The sequence below is a fragment of the Hakea prostrata genome, chromosome 5 (genome assembly GCF_041222555.1).
Source record: "Hakea prostrata isolate BN-2017 chromosome 5, UWA_Hpros_2, whole genome shotgun sequence".
Lineage (NCBI taxonomy): Eukaryota > Viridiplantae > Streptophyta > Magnoliopsida > Proteales > Proteaceae > Hakea > Hakea prostrata.
In genome coordinates, this window is record NC_142604.1 from 56176352 (window position 1) to 56193334 (window position 16983).

General features: G+C 37.6%; 1 long non-coding RNA gene and 1 pseudogene across 1 annotated transcript; one reads left to right on the plus strand and one right to left on the minus strand.

The window, feature by feature from the left end:
- Positions 1-682: 682 nt before the first annotated feature.
- Positions 683-16937, plus strand: LOC149016691 (uncharacterized). The gene is made up of 5 exons (XR_016173354.1): positions 683-4002; positions 10820-10981; positions 11070-11207; positions 15443-15643; positions 15733-16937. It is a non-coding gene; the product is annotated as an uncharacterized LOC149016691 (long non-coding RNA).
- On the minus strand, positions 11500-12546 carry LOC149016692 (small ribosomal subunit protein uS3x pseudogene; annotated as a pseudogene).
- Positions 16938-16983: the final 46 nt, after the last annotated feature.

The following is a 16983-nucleotide window of genomic DNA, read 5'->3' on the forward strand; positions in this document are numbered from 1 at the left end:
ACTTTCTCCCATTCGTTTGGAATTACAGATTTCTCATTTTGACGGAGTTCGAGAACTCGAACGACGCTGAACGAAGTCCTCTTTCTCCTCTCGCTTCCCAGAACGAACGAAGGTTCTCATCAGTGAGTCTCCAACAGCAGAGTGAACGAAATCTATTTGAACGGCAGTCCGAACGAAACCTCTTTCAACAGCGGTCTTCAACACTTCAAAGCTGTGATTGGATTGGCAACAATGAAGTGTTAGGTCTTGGTCATGAGAGAGGATGGCAATTGTAAAATCGGTGAGTTACAGAAGATGTTGCCTGTCTCATCTCCATTTCTGATTCTTATTGTTTTGATGGTTACTTATTGAGATTCATGCTTCTTGTTAACATGATTTGGAGCATTTTACCTTGTATCTTTCTTGTTAAATTGTTTTTATTTTTTATATATTCTCTATTTAATCCACTGATATCCTCCTTGGATCTGTTTTCTTCTTCGCATAAACTGATGCATCAATGTTCCATGAATCCATATTATGGAACCAGAAATCTTGATTTGATTACTGTTACGTAAGTTTGAGATTTGCTTGGTCTTCTCTAAATACATTGGTCTTTTGTTTTTTTGTTCTTTAAATTAGGGAGCAATTGTCAACCAACTAAAGTTACGGGGAGAAATCAGGACACTGCTGGTTAGTATTATAACAACCGTTGACCCATTCACTAGGAATATGCAGATTGTATCTATTATTTCATTATATTAAGAATCTGAATTTTCATCTCATGGAAATGCTCTTTGTATATCTCTGTACCATCTCCTTCATTGTTGCAGATTATGGCAGATGAGTTCATTGCACATTAGAATCTGAAACTTTTTAAGTTAAAATATAATCTGTAGTGTATGTGCAGGATGAATGAATTTCCACTCATTTATCTTATTCCTTTCCTTTTTGTACACATTCATTGTTTGGACGAAAACTTATAACAGGGAATGCAAAGTACAAGACTAAAGTACTTCAAATATAGCAGGGAATTTAAAATAGAAGATTGAAACACTACAAATAGTAGTTAGTTGCATTTTCATACATGATTTAAGGTCACAAGCTAATTTATTGCAAAAGGCTCCATCCAGAATCCATGAAAGCGACTCAAAGACTGGTTAGAAAAAAGAGAGGAACTGCACACTCTTTCTCTTCATTGGGTTTGGTAGATAGTGGTAGCAGAGGCTGTTAACCTCCTCCTTGATTAAGAGCCCCTGTAAACTTCCTTTTGATTTTTGCACCTTCAAATTCTGAATTCATCTCTCTTTTGGTTCATATCTCAATTGTATTGATTAAGAGCCCCTCCTTGTTATCACAAAAAACACTAGGATTGATTTCAATAATATTATTCAACCGTGTTGGAATGTGAATTGAACTGGTTCTTCATAAGAGGTCACACAGTTCAAATCTCTTTTGGAGCGGGGTTCTGCACCTAAAATTAATGTCACCCTTGATTAGGGATGATTCAACTTACCACTGGAGATCTTCTTGAACTGCAGCTTGAATTGCTGAATATGTTCTTGTGAAAGAAGAACAGAGAAGAGAGGAAATCAGGTTTAGGATGTGAATACCCTATATGCATTGCTCCACGGAACCAAAACTCTAAAAGACTAAATAAAGTAAATAAATGCAGAAAAGATTTATTTAGCTATTAAGTGTCCTAATCTAATTTAAATCATCCTTTATGCTATAATAGGAAAAGAACTCTTTAAGATTGGAATTCCTGATGGTATATTGAGACAGTACTTGCCCTGATTCACTTAACTGATTTCTTCCATCAAATAAAACAAACAAGTTCAAGATTCTGTCATTTTAAGCCCTGATTAGTGGAGTCACGTCTTCTTTTACCCTGAAAATATGAAGTCTCATTTCCTTTGCCTTGATAAGCTCAAAGACACAGACATCATGCAGTTCTAGATTATTGGCCATTGAAAATTTGATCCAACCACCACTAAGTCCACCTCTTAGAATTGGTGTATTGGCATAAACATATTTCACAGGCCATGCCTTGTCATTTGAGTCCCACAAAATCATTTCCTGGTTTTTTTGGGAAGGAATTCTTTGACAAAATAACTCGGCAACGACTGCAAGCACAAGAACTAATGGTTAGAATAAAAAATAAAGAATAAAAACATCTTTAGTAGAAATCAAACTGAATTCAACAAGTGAGGCTGCATGAGACCAAAACACAAGAAACATATGTTAAGTGCTAGTAGACACTGGTGTAGACTGAAAAATAAGATCATCCAGATTCCTTAACAAAATTCTAAGGATGGCTTGGATATGCTGATCAGATCTGTTCCCCACTCAACTCAACCAAGTTTGGGCCTAGATTGCCCAAGTTAGGGCGAAACAGGGGTCAACAGGGCAATATCCTTGTATTTCCTTAGATAGGTGCCAGGGGATCTCAGTTGACCCAGCATGAGGCATACCGGCTGGGTTTGAAACCAGACCAACGAGTACAAATAAAATACTCATAAAATATCAAAGGAAAGAGCAAGAGCATCATGTGGTATGACCCCAAAAGACTTTCAGATGCTGTCCAAGACACCTAGTATGTTGGAAGGCACCATCAACCGTAAGATGTCATTCAGCATCAGAAAAACCAAACGCAGTGAACTGGTTAAACTAGTTGTCTCTTGCAACCATCACTTTTTTACCATCAACTAATCTCAGTCAAAGCTGACCAGAATTTGGGTCAGATTGCTAGGAAACTAAAGATTTGACCAATGTTTATAGGGTGGTTGTCTTGGAAGTTTCATTACCTGATTAGGTCCCATGGGCCTTGCAACCGTGGCCGGAATTATTAATAAATAAATAAATAAATAAACATTAACTCAACCAAGGAATTGGCAACTTACTCAAACAACACAGTTTTTTGGCTGATCAAAACCAGCCAAGATAACAGGCCTCTAGCAGAACCCAAACTCAACCCGAATGTCAATCAGGTTAAACCTAAGATCTGGCTCTTTGCCTGATGGTCAGTTCAGTTTCAGTTTTATTTGGTTGAATTAGCTGGTGGGGCCCATATCTTGATGGTTAACAACAATATGAATTGACACCTATCATCTTCTTAGGAAGAGCATGAGATAGAAAATGTCAAACAAAAGGGGGCAGAAGAAAGGTTTGGGCTGCCACTCCAGTATGCACTCCTGAACAGCTGCTCCAAACCTCTGTTTTCACTCATATCATCTATAATTAGGCTATAATTAGTGTGGGGATGTCTCTGTGTGCGTGTGAGTCTGTATAGATCTTATTCTAAGTAATATGCTAAACATAACTCCAATGGATGCTTTGTTTTGTCTTCAACTATTCCTAACAACTATTGTGTGTGTATTAAGATGACTTTATGTTTTTAATGGTGAATTATGTGGTTTCGTAAATTCGTTGGCTTTGATTTTCTGCACATACGACTGAATCAAATCAAAGGGATAAAAGTGGATATAGATTCAGTAGAGACCAATAAAAGTGGATATAGATTCGGTAGAGACCAATATTGTGAGTCGTCCCTTTCCCAAACAAATGTATTGTTTGAGACTGTATTGATGTTCTCGATTTGTCTTGCCATTATGAGTTTTGAAACAATTGCAACTGCAACTTCGCTGACTTGGCTGTAACTTATTTAGAGTGCAGTGTGAGTTGTAATTTTTAAATTCAAAATTTCTTCTTGTTATAGATCTCAATCTGTGTTGGGCTTCCTCTCTGAGTTAATGCAATTTTTAGTTTTTCATATTTAGAGAGCTTATAATTCTCATCTTAATCTTGGCATTTTTCTGTACCGTATTTATTAGACTTCTACCAAAGTATGCTGTAAATTCTTGTGTCTAGCGCTCTTGGTCCAATAATTATGGGGATTTGACCTTTTCTTTTTCCTTTTTTTGTCAGATTTTTTAATTTTTCAGAGGCCTCAAAAATCTCACTAGAGAGGCTGTGCCAATTCTTGGAAAAGCATGGTATTATTGTGATGCCAACAGGTTCATCCAGGTTGGTTTTCTGGGTTTCCAATTTTGTAGGCTGTCATCTCATATACTGTTATGTGTACTAGAGGTTTTTTGTCCCTTTTTCCTTGGCCTGTTATATAGAACTTGCCCCCCAGTTTTGAAGAATTGAAATCATATGGGTATTGCGAACTTGTGTTGGTACCACTGGTCCGTGTTCTAGCTGCTATCTAGATCGTGTTTGTTCGGATTGAAACATCCATATGAGTACCCACTAGTGGCCTATCCAACTGCTGATATTGTAATTTAAATCCTTGTGTTGCTGCAGCAACTCATGCTTCATCATGCATACATGCATGAATACAAATGCATACATGCATGATTTACTTACCCAATTTTGGTTTATGTGGCAAATTAAATTCATGCCTGGGTCGATATGGCATTACTACAGGCAAAATTAGAATGGTTGGTCTCTGCTTATATTTTGGGTACTGTTCAGTACAATATACAGTTCTCCTTTATTTGCATAGTGGTACTTCTTGGTCAGCTGTTGAATTTAGATTTTTTCTCACTAAACATTCATCTACGGATACACCTGCCTTTTAGATGCAAACATGAATTTGTTGATTCATTCTGGGGAACTTCGTAAAGGGACTCATGGTCAAAGTTGAGAAATGATTTTCTGTGTAGCAGATAATTTTGTGTATATAAGTTTAGATGTTTGCGTCTGAATGCTAGTTCTTGCTAATGGATTTTTGTTTTATCACTCCTCCAGCTTCTGCCACAAAAAAATAAAATAAAAAAGAAAGAAATTATATCCCATGGCAAGTGTTTTCTTTTTTGTTGTTGGAGGGGGGGGGGGGATTAAGAAACCAATAAGGAATGTGATGGTTTGTGTTAATGATATTACTGTGAAAAAGGCTAAAAGTAGTTTTCTACTTTTTTATTGTTTTACCTTCAGTTAATTGAGTGTCATTGCATGAAGCTAGGTGTCGCAGGTCTGAGATGTTACTGATATAGTGACATGTTTCTAAATTTCCTATGTAATTAGTTTAAAAACCATGGATATAGTAACATCTTTCTATTTTGTTATATAATTTGGTTGTGCAACTATCCAAAACTGAACCTGATACTACTATTTATGAGATGTGTAGGGGAGATGTGCAATTCTGCACCTTTTCCTTCTCCTCACATATTCTTCTTCAGTCTCCCTCTTGTCCCTCCATCTTTTCTCTGCTTTTTGGGTTCTGTATTGCTGCTGTTACTTGGAATCCAAGCTTTGAACTCTGATCTTGTGTTAAGATAGCAGTCCGAATATTTGACTCTTCTTTTGGTTTTTCTCCTTTTGCCTATTGCAGCAGTTGCTGCCATGCTCCCTGTGATTACTTCTAATCAGACAGTAGGAAATATGCTCCCTGTGAATCTTCTAGGTCTGGTTCTGTATCTACCTTATGCCTGAGACAGCTGAATCTTTATTTTCGAAATCTATTGTGTCTTCAAGTCTCATCGTGGTAGTGAGATTTGCTGAGTTTTTGAAGACTTACTCTACTAGATGTTGGCCGAACTTGAAACGTAATTTAAGCTGCCTCACTCTGGATTCATTTCAAAAAGTACCCCAATATGGCTGCCAGAACCCCTAAAATTTTGATTTTTTTTGCAGTCTGAAATCTGCATTTCAGGTGCCATTATTCTGACTCAATCAGTTTGTATTCTTTGGGGTTTATTCTTTTACTGTTATCGGTACTTTGCATCTAGTTACTTGGCTGTTCACAACCTTTGTAGGGAACTCTAAAATTTTGATGTTTTTCTGCAGTCTGAAATCTGCATATCAGGTTCCTTTTTTCTGACTCTTTCGAGTTTCTTCTTTTACTATTACCATTACTTTGCATCTACTTACTTGGCTGTTGACAACCTTTGTAGGTTTAGATCTCTTTGCATTGCTTCTTCCTCTGGTCTCTAGTTTATTACTGCTGGGTCTGCATCTGTCAGTGGCTGATTCAAAGTCCTTAGCTGATTTGTTGACTATAGAAATTGCCTCAATCAAACTTAGTGGTGTAGCTAGTTGACCTATTATCTATTATGGGCCCTTGCTGTTAAGCCATATATTCATCTAGAGTGGAAAATTAAGTATGTCAAGGAGAATCCTCCCCAGGTCATTAAGTATATGGAGGAGTTCACAAAGCCATTGCCAAGACGGTAATCCTGAAAGCATTCATGGAACAAGAAGATTCCCAGGGCATAGTTAATGACTTTGAACTTGAACATGTTGACTTCATTATGCCCCCTTAGTTCTTTGAAAGTTAAGCCCCTAGACTTGAAGATTTGATCCCTACTGTTCCTACTTTTTAAATATTTTGCCTAGTAGTAGTGCTATCAGCAACACACCTGCTACCCCCCCCCCCCACCAAAAATAAAATAAAAGCGCGCAAGATGCGAGGATGTATTCCCACTGAAAATTTTCAGAGGACTGATCTAGAGCCATATGATAGGCACATGAATTAATAGATGAATGCTTTCAAGGAGGGGAAGAGTATGTTAATTATTTCCAGGGGTTCCATACGTCCTAGGCTTATGCCCCAAACCTTAGGACCCCTAATTCAACCAGGAGTTGTTTAGTAATTTTGCCCAACTTGTGATAACTAGTCTTGGGTTCCATACAGTCTACGGTAGTGTCTGGACCTGAGATATATTTTACTTTTTTTTCTTCTTCTAATCAGCATTTTGCAAGTTATTTAAGAGCCCTTGTTTATGTGTCATGTGAGATTCCCAGTTATGTTGGAATCCCCTAACTTGGGTCTAGTATAATCCTCCTTATTTTGAGGACTCCATTTCTATTCTCAGAATATGGATAGGTGTCCTCTCGAGTTAGTTATTTTCTTATTTGAGTCAATGTCTTAGTCAATTAGTAGTTGTGTTAGAATTGGTTAGTCAACTACAGTTGTAATTGGTTTTCTAACATAGAGTCCTTTTTTATTTCCATATTTGAGGCTATAAATAAAGTTGTTAGATTTGCACAACGATTGGATGGTTACAGTTTGGAGTTTCCTTTTTCCATGCTTTCTATTTCTGGTTGTTTCTATTTTGGACAGAATATTTCTGTCTTTTTCCCTTTTTTTTTGGGAGGACAGAATTATTTGTCTTACAGGATTGTAATTTGAGAATTGAAGTGTGTAGATAAAAAGCCTATAATTCTCGGGAATTCATCCAGAATTGCAAGGTGCTGTTCTAACCTGCTGGTTCTTCTTCTTCTCTTCTTCTTTAGTCTTCTTTTATTCTTCTTCTTTCGAAATATCCTTTCACTTCCTATAGGTATTGCAATTCTAACATGGTATTAGAGCAGGTTTAATAAGCCTAGGGATTTTTTTTTCTTCTCTTCTCTTGACTATTCAGTTTTTCTTTCCTCCTGTGTCTACCTCTATCCATGTAATTAATATCCTTCTTTACCAATGTAGGACATGATCTTTGTCTATCTAATATTGCTATTGAAGGCCCATAGGACGAAAGCTGTTTCTGCAATTATATGTTCAGTTTGTGATTTGGAGATATAAGATCCATTGAAATTCTTCTTGCCATTATTTGTTCAGTTTGTTATCTACTAGAGATACAAGATCCAAGGAAAATATTCCACTTTTCTGAGAACTGACTGCGTCTCTACGGTGTCTTTCACTTTCTCCAATGGAGTATGAATCTTGTGCACAACCTACGTTGACAGTTACTCAAATTTTAGGGAAGCTCTTTTCCTGCAAATTGCTACTGTGAGACATTCTTTACTTATTACTACTGGTCCCATCTCGCTATTGTTGCGATGTCTTGCATATACTTGTGAGTAGTGTTGCTGGTTCCTCCCCCCCCCGGGGCGCCCCCGCCCTGCCCTTCGTATCGCTTGCTAGTTATCATAATCAACTGCAATCCTGTATCTTCTAATAAATAGAAAATTGTCATTGATTGGATCATATAATGCTGCCACTATTTCATTTAATCTTTAAATTCTGGAAAGAACTTTTTGTTTTCCCTCTTACTACTGTGGAAGGATTCTGTCATGATATATTGTGTATCAGCTGTTTGTTAAAATTAAGGAAAGAACCTGCTACCATTCCTTTTTTGTCTGACTCTCTGGCTTGCAATGTACTATGGATTACATACTTATAAGATAATTTTGGATTGTAATTGTTACTACTTCCCAGTTGTTATTTATGTTGTTCTTGTGGTTAATATCCTTTTCACCATTATCAACCACAACCTCTTTTCTTCTGGTAAATAGGAATTCGGCAGGAGTTTATTTCATTATTGTAGCCACGTTTTTCCCTGCTTCTCTGTCTACTAGAATCAACTGCAATTTTGTTATTCTTCTACTGGATGAAATATTAATAATCATTAGTTTTGTAGTAATTTTCTGTTAATGGCTACTTTTTGGATCTTTGGGACATACTACTAGACTACTAGTTAACGGCTCTTTCTTTGATATTGGTTGGTGCTTCCGTTACTGCTAAGTGGTTTACTGCTTTTACTATTACACTTTTGAATTGATGCTAGTGGTTCAGAATTTTCTACTGTAATCGTAGTATTGTACTTGGATCATATGGTATTTATTGACCTAGAAAAGCTTATGATACAGTCCCTAGAGCGTTAATTTGGCAAGTATTAGAGAAAACAAGTGTTGTAAGTAAATATTGTTAAGGATATGTATGATGGTTCGGTGACTAGTGTGAGAACAGTGGGGGGACAAAGTAATGATTTCTCAATAACAGTTGGGCTACATCAAGGATCAACGTTAAGCCCATATCTATTTGCATTGGTAATGGATGAATTAACCAAAGATATTTAAGATGAGGTCTCCTGGTGTATGCTTTTTGCTGATGATATTGTATTGATTGATGAGACCCAAGTGGGGATTAATACCATTTTAGAATCCTGAAGAGTAGTTTTGGAATCAAAAGGCTTTAAACTACGTAGATCGGAGATAAGATATCTAGTTTGTAACTTTAGTCATGATCGGGCAAACGATGAGGTGGTGATACTTGACGATAAGGAGATTCCTCAGAGTGATTGTTTTAGGTACCTAGGTTCAATCATAGTAAAAGAGGTGATTTAGAGGATGAGGTTTCCTAAAGAATTAAAATAGGGTTGAAGAAGTGGAGACGAGCATCCGGGGTGTTGTGTGATCGGCGTGTTCTGTTAAAGCTTAAAGAAAAATTTTATGGGACCGTTGTCCGACCAGCTATGATGTACGGTGCAGATTGTTGGGTTGTTAAAAAGAATCATATAGATAAAGTCAGTGTAGTGGAAATGAGGATGCTAAGATGGACGAGTGGCAAAACTAGGATGGATAAGATAGAAATGATAAGAGGAAAATTTGGTTCCCCCCCCCCCCCACAACTTTTGAAGGGCAAAATTGTAATTTCAATTATACACATAACAAGCAAGGTTAAGGTCATCTGACAATAACTCTTAATTGAAACTTTACAAAATGTGAGTGTTGGACAACCTAAATGTAAGGTGTGGTTTTTTGAGGGGGTCCCACAAGTTTGACACATCTTTCAAGGGGGTTACATGTAAAAGAATACCCGTATCAAGGTTATGAATATAAATATGTATTTCAGAATGACCTTTTAACTATAAATCTAACAGTGTGAGTTTTGGTGGACCTAAATTTAGGATATAAATTTTTGGAGGAGCTGTCTCATGAAATTAGAGGTGAAGAAAGTGCAAAACCAAAGGTGAAGGTGAAGAAAAAGTGAAGAAGAGAAGTGAAAAGGAGGTCGGAGAGTTACATTGATGGCTCTACCTCTCACCTGCTGTTTTATTAGTTGCTGAAAACAATCCAGATTAACGATATTTCCTAATTCTGGATGCACTTTTATAACAATAAGGAAAGTGAATAAAGTCTGATCAGAATAAAATCAGATCTTATCCAATCTAGTGTGGACTCCACATAATGTGGTTGCCATTTATAAAATAGTAAGTCATGCATATCTTAACACACACCCTCAACCTGGAGTGTACATGTCAAATGCTCCGGCTTGGAACAACAAGAACATATATCAAAGGACCTCTCCTAATCTTCAGCGCAAGTAGTAGTAGTAGAGCACTGAGAGAACTCCCAGAGATATTCAACAACTGAATATTCTTCATGTTGAACGAACCACCCAACAATGAGGACAATAGGCAGCAGTGAACATGAACCCCATCCTCATTAACTAGCAATTGTCTCAAAAATGTTGCATCACAGGAAGTATTAGGTAGGAATTTCCACAAAAGAAGATAAACATGCAACTCCAATGTCCCCAGAAGAAGAGAAAAAGTGTAGCTCCAATGTTCGCACATAAGCTTTTCACAGGAAGGCAAGGATAGGTAGTAGGTAGTAATTGTACTGAACCAAAGGCAAAAGCAGAGCCTCAAACATGGAGAAACTATGTGCTGCTGTGCCAGTTCAGATTTCTTATTGGGTTAAAGGACACAAATTTTCATTTTGCTGAGTATACAAAATTATTGCTCTTGTATTTTTGGTAGTTTGGCGCGAAGGATAGTTGAAATTATGGCCTCTTCTTTGAAAGTGTTGGTCGTTGCCTAACAAGCAATCCTTTTGGATATTATTCAGATATTGTTTCTTCTGAATAGTTGTTTGTACAGTTGCTCTTGTGCTAAGATTTACCTTCATTTTTTTATGAATATCTACTCAATTCAGTTACCTAGTATAACATTCTTCTACTGCTCATTTTATTACACAATTTGTTTGGGGTTAGTTTTCAACGTTCTGATGTATACTTGTGTTCAAATGATTCCCTATAAATCAATCATGTAAGGGACATCTGTATATTCGAGTGATTTACATATAATTTATGTGTTAGTTTTATATTATTCAGGGACAATTTACAGTTATTAAGGCAACGTTATTACTATGCAACATGGAAAGCTGATGGGACACGCTACATGATGCTTTTAACATACGATGGATGTTACTTGATTGATAGAAATTTCTGTTTCCGAAGGGTGCAAATGCGGTTCCAACAAGAAGCACAAATGAGGTGGTAAATTGCTGCCCTCAGAAATTGAAATTTATGTTATGTAATGGAGAGTTGTGCTTAATCTAATTTATAACATTTTTCTTTTTAGGGTCTAGCCGAGAAGACTCACAACTTAACATTGCTTGATGGTGAGATGATAATCGACACTCTTCCGGATACCCAGAAGCAGGAGAGAAGATACTTGATCTATGATATGATGGCAATTAACGGGGTGTCTATTGTAGAGGTTAGATATATCTATATAAACTTACTCTGACAATAATTCTCAAAATTGACAAAGGCTTTTTCACTGGAATGGATTTAAAACACTAAATGGCTTTTTGAGTTTTGGTATTATATAATTTAAGTGTTCTTTGACTAGCAAAGATTTCACTCTTTCCTTTTTGGTGATTATTTTCTATTGCTGCTTTTTGCTCTTCAACTACAAAGTAATGATCCTCAAATATCATGCAGCGGCCCTTCCATGTTAAATACCCATTAATAACGACAAGGTTGGGATGAAAACCACATCAGTAGGTAGTATAATTTTAGTTCTACAACATACTCTGAACGGTTCCAACTGGAATTTCCATCTCTGGTGGTGGAGCAAGCATTGATGGCCTCCCATATTCCTCCTCTTCCTTTGGGGGGTGGATGGTGACCAGATCAGGCAATGGTGTCGTCAGCCCCTGCTTGCCCTTGGGATCCCAGTCAAGCATTATCTTCACCTTGATACCCAAAACACCCTGTCTGAGAAGAACATGCCTCACAGCTGAATCAATGTATTCATTGACAGGCTGACCAGACGAAATCATATATCCATCCTTAAACTTCATACACTTGGCACGCTGAGCTCTAAGCTTTCCACTAACGATCACCTCACAGCCCTTTGCTCCACTTTCCATTATAAATCGAAGGACACCATAGCAGGCCCTTCTAACAGCGAGACCTCCCAAAAGCTTGTAACGAAGAGACTCGGCCTAGGCAATGGCACAAAGTCCTTTGTTTGTGACCTTCTAAGCATAAAGCTCCACACTGTTCTCCCGGAACTTAAACCGTTTCTGAACAACCGACGTGAGTTCCCTAATTCTTCTACCCTTCTCGCCAAGAACGTTCTGGGTGCGAGTAGCCCTGATGATGATCTCAGTGCGCATAGGCGTAACCATAACTTCGACCCCAGAGTAACCATCCTCGGCAAGCTCTCTGGTAAGAACCTCGTTGAGCTCGGCGAAGAAAACTCCATCAGCGACGAACTTTCGCTTTTTACTCATCTGAGACGCCATGCTTGCGGAATCGTGAAACTACCGAATGTAAGAGATGCTTTTAGCAGGGATTGCCTGAGTTTTCGAAGGTTTTTAACCGCTCGGTAGGAAAAAACAACCCATCCATAAAATCGCACGCACGGTTTCAGACAAGAGAAACACCAACAAGTCGACGAAGAGAAAGAGACGTAGAGAAGCTTGTTGTCCTCTTCTCTTCACTCCGCACCACGCACCAGGAACACCAACAAGTCGATGAAGAAGTAAAGAACGAGAAAGTCAGGAAGTGCAGAACGAACGACTCTCTGTTCTCCATCTCTGTCCTCTGATTCTTAGAAGCGGCGCGAGGTGAGATGGGTTTAGGGTTTAAAGGGGTATTTAGCATTTAGGGTTGCGATTTTGCTTCAGTCACGGTTAAGCGGACCGTTCAATCGAATGGGAGAAGATCGTGGCCGTTGCTCCATTTTGAAGAGGTAACATGCGATTTTCTGGGCAAACCGAGTGCTTTATTGCTTACGAACCGCACCCCTTCACGGATTTTTGTCCGCTCCCATTCTGACTCCCTTCGGTTTCCTCCAGTTGTCCGCTCGATCTTGGACACGTGGAAAATTTGGATCTGACGGTGGAAAACAATTTATTTTCAAACCAGGTTTTGGAACGAACTTCCCTTTCTTCCTCTCTTCCGTTTCTCTGTGTTCAGCCGCTGTTCTTCCCGTTTGAGAAAAATACACTTCCTTCTCAGGAAGTCTTCAAGCATCAGCGTGCAAAATCGCCGACCAAAGCCTTCACTTTAGTTGGAGTCTACCAAACTTCTTCCCTCTTCTTCCGTTCTACCCTTTGCTTCCGTTCTTCCCTCTGTAACGTGCCATGTAGCCATGTCTAATGGTCATCTACAGGATTGAAAACGCAGGTTCTTTAATCTACTTTGAGATCGGCGACAACAAGGTGGCTGGAGACGAAAGGGATTAACTTCGGATGTGATTATCTATTTCAGTTTTCCATCACTCGATTTCTCTCAATTAAGAAAACATGATTATAGGTATGCCGTTCTTTTTTATCTGTTTCTCTTTTATCAGATCTGTCTTCCTTTCTTCTTTGATCAGACTGTCTTCCTCTCTTGTTTCTTGCTACCTTTTGAGTTAAAGCAGCTGCTAATTGACGTAGCTCATCACTCAATTATCATAAGATATCCATTATCATATATTGTTACTATTTGCCCAATAAAATCTCTCAATGCTTCGTTTTTTTCTGAATTTTCATTAATTAAAAACAGAGAGAAACAGTCAGTAAGATGTTTGTTATCATCTTAAGAACAAACCATTTAAATTGTTTATATACTTATACCCACCACGTATTTGTTTATATTCCCACATAAGTATGCCAAACGAAAATGTGGTTGAACTTGTTAGAGCAGATTATCTGTTTTGGGTAAGAGTCATTTCCTTTTGTAGTTTTGCTTTGGCTTGAAATTGATGTATATTGACTGGTGCATTCTGGGATTGTTTATAGATTGCTGCCTTACTCCATCGTCTAGCATCTTATCTGTATATTAGACTGTTCTGCCATTTCTGTGTGTTTTCTTGAGCAGCTGACCTTTATTTTAGTCTTATCCTTCTACTATGAGTTATTGTTTCCTCTTCCTTCCCTTTTATTTCTTATGTTGTTCTTACACTCTTCTCTATGCTTATTCTTCCAATTTTTTCCTGTATGTTTGAGTTTCTTTAAGCTTATAAGCTTTGCTTTGTTTCTTGGCGATGCTAATTGTCTGAGATCAAAGTTGAATTGATGGAACCATTGTTGGACCAGAATAGAATAATACTCTGAGAACTAGAGATATATCCCTGTGGGGAAAGATGAGATATAAGATTTAAATATGGAATTATTCTAATGTTCATAGAATGCAGATTAGCAAGAAGAATTTCAGTTTCCATTACAAATTCATATATGAAGAGAGAACAGAATCAGAAAAAAGTTGAAGAATTAGAGGGAAATGTTAAAATTAAAAAATGGGAAGAACAAAGAAGAAGAGGAAAGATCATACCTTTTAAAAACATAAGAAATATGATGTGGCATACCAATTATTTTTCCAGTTCTCAAAAGCTACGAAGTTGTTAGGAAAAGGGCTTCAATTAGATTTCATTACTCTCCAGTCAATAAGTGTGTATGTGGATATAAACTTTTAAATTTCAAAGCATAGTGGCAAGTGAAATGATTTACTTTTTTCCCCCCAAAGCATGGGCTGCTATATTACTACTTAGTATGTTCATGGTTATTCAACAAGGCTGGTGAACATGGGGTGAAATTGGTCTTTTACGCCTCCAAATTCTGTAGCCCAAAAGGTTAATCCTTCCGTTGGTTAGTTGCTAAATTGAGGTGCTTGGCCTTGTATCCTTATTGAGATGGACAAATGTTAGGGGGTGTATATCCTTGGAAAAAGTACCAGATCGTGTAATGTCAAAGGAATTGTGGTATCTAAATGATGTTCGCTGCCATGACCTAACTGAAATTGATCGGATAAGACTCTTGATTGATGGTGGGTGCTCAAAGTTCCAACTGGCTTTGTCATGACAAATTGATCCTCTGCCTCAACTAAATCTGACTTTGTTTGCATTTAAATTGATTTGTCAATTCTGTAGATTTCTCTCTTGTTATATAGGCCCAAGCCCCCAGAGACCCAACGAACTCCCTTCCCTTCCCACATGGGTTATTCTTAAACTACCTTCACATGGTATCCTAACAGAAAGTATTTCGGCTAAGCCAAGACCTCACCTGGCATGGCTGCAAGGGTTTTGGTTCCTTTATTCTGATTTTATATCTTTGCATGTTAAATTTAAGTGAAGGAATTCCAAATGAAATCTAGAATACTATGGCAACTGATCCAAGTCAGTATGTAATTTTCTTAAGAGGATTTTTTTCTTCTTCTTTTTCTTTTTCCCAGGTTAAGAAATTCAGAGTTTAGTTCAATAATATGTAATCTTTTCCAGACTCACTCTTGGTTTTTAACATAACTGGTTCGACACATATTTCAAAACACTTCAATAAGATGATAGTTGTGATAGACTTCAATAACATGATAGTTGTGACAGCTGTGTTTCACAAGAATTAAATGAGACCTCAAGTAGAACATATGTTGCCTTTTTGCAGAAAATATCGAGCTGCAGAGAGTTAATAAACTTGATCGTTACATTTGACGATGATGACTAATTTGTTTTGTGATTTTTAGGTGTATGGCCAATCTTGGAAACTTGACTTTTGTAAGGAATGACATGGTGGTTTGAGTTACAAGACCAGTAAGAGCCTAAGCTGAAATGTTGGTTAATCCATCTATTTTGGTCTTCTTATAAGGCTATTCTGATTATTGGGAAACCAATGGTTTTGAGAAGTTCATGCATATCAACAAAGTGGACAGGGAAGATTTTTAAGAGTAAGTGATAGGGTTGGGAACAAATTGGGAGTAACTTAAGCTTTTGTCCCTTTATAGTGAGAGTAATTTGGGGTAATCTATTTTTTCAGGGCTAGATGATCATGGATTTGATTCAAGCACAACTTCTGATGGTGGTTGTTATCACTAACTCATGACCATTTTTATCACCCCATGGTACTTCTCTTTTCTCTTTTACTTTATTTCTTTATCATAGCCTTGTCTCTCTAAGGCCAACCCTCTTCGCATCCTTTTCTCTAGGACTTAACCAAAGTTGAGAGAGCTGATGCTATGTAGCACTTGGTTTTCTTAATGAGTTTGAACTTTCTTGCAACAATTTGCTGATATGGCATGGCCATTGGCAGTCACAGATCCCATCAACACCATCAGGATCTCAATTGGCGTTGGCTCATCCTATCATGCATTTTATTGGTAAGCCATCAGCCGACTGAACAAGATAAAAAACAATTAGCTATTAGGGGTTTCATGTTGCATCCATCGTTTGGTGGTTTTAATTAACAGAATAAGTAGAGTTTTTATGTGTTCTTATTCATGTGTGTTTACAGGTCTGATGTTTCTTGGCTCTGTTCAAAAGCTTGTTAACTGGTTCATGCCTGTGTTTGTTATCACTTGTTACTGTATGTGGGACTGAAGAAATATAATACTGTTTAATCAATCAAAGGTAAACTCCTGCTACTATACTTTCTTGGAAGGTTCATCACCAATCTCTTCCTTGAATCCAAACAGCAATCTCTACCTAGTAAAAACTGAAGGGAGTCATAACCGGAGCGGACAAAAATCTCGAAACTTACAACCCTACTACTTGCAACCCTACTAGAGTACTAGTTATGCCCCAAGAGCCTTGCAGGTAACAAAATTTCCTTTATTCAATGCTTCAGAAAAACAATCACTCATATTCATAGCGACCCACCACCCACTATAACACCATCACTATTACACCCAGCATCAACTCCTCCACTACAGCACCTTCCCCCCATTATAACTGACTCCTCCATTACACTCCACCCTTTTGATATAGAGCCCACAGGTTCCTTTTGTTTTAAAATTTATACATAAAGAGAAACAAGTCAAATTAATGACTGAGTTGGAAAGGAGAATTAAAGAAACAGAGTTATCCATTCCAAAGCTGATCCATATACCAAAACCAGAAGAGCAAGCACCAATCCCCACACTCCGACTGATACCCTTCACCATCCACAGATAATAATATTAATAATAATTTACAACACTCATGAAACAAAGAAAGAAAGCAAAGAAGAGATGAACATGATAGTTATGAAAGATGGAGAAAGCAACAAAAGAAAAAGGGAATATTTTTCACA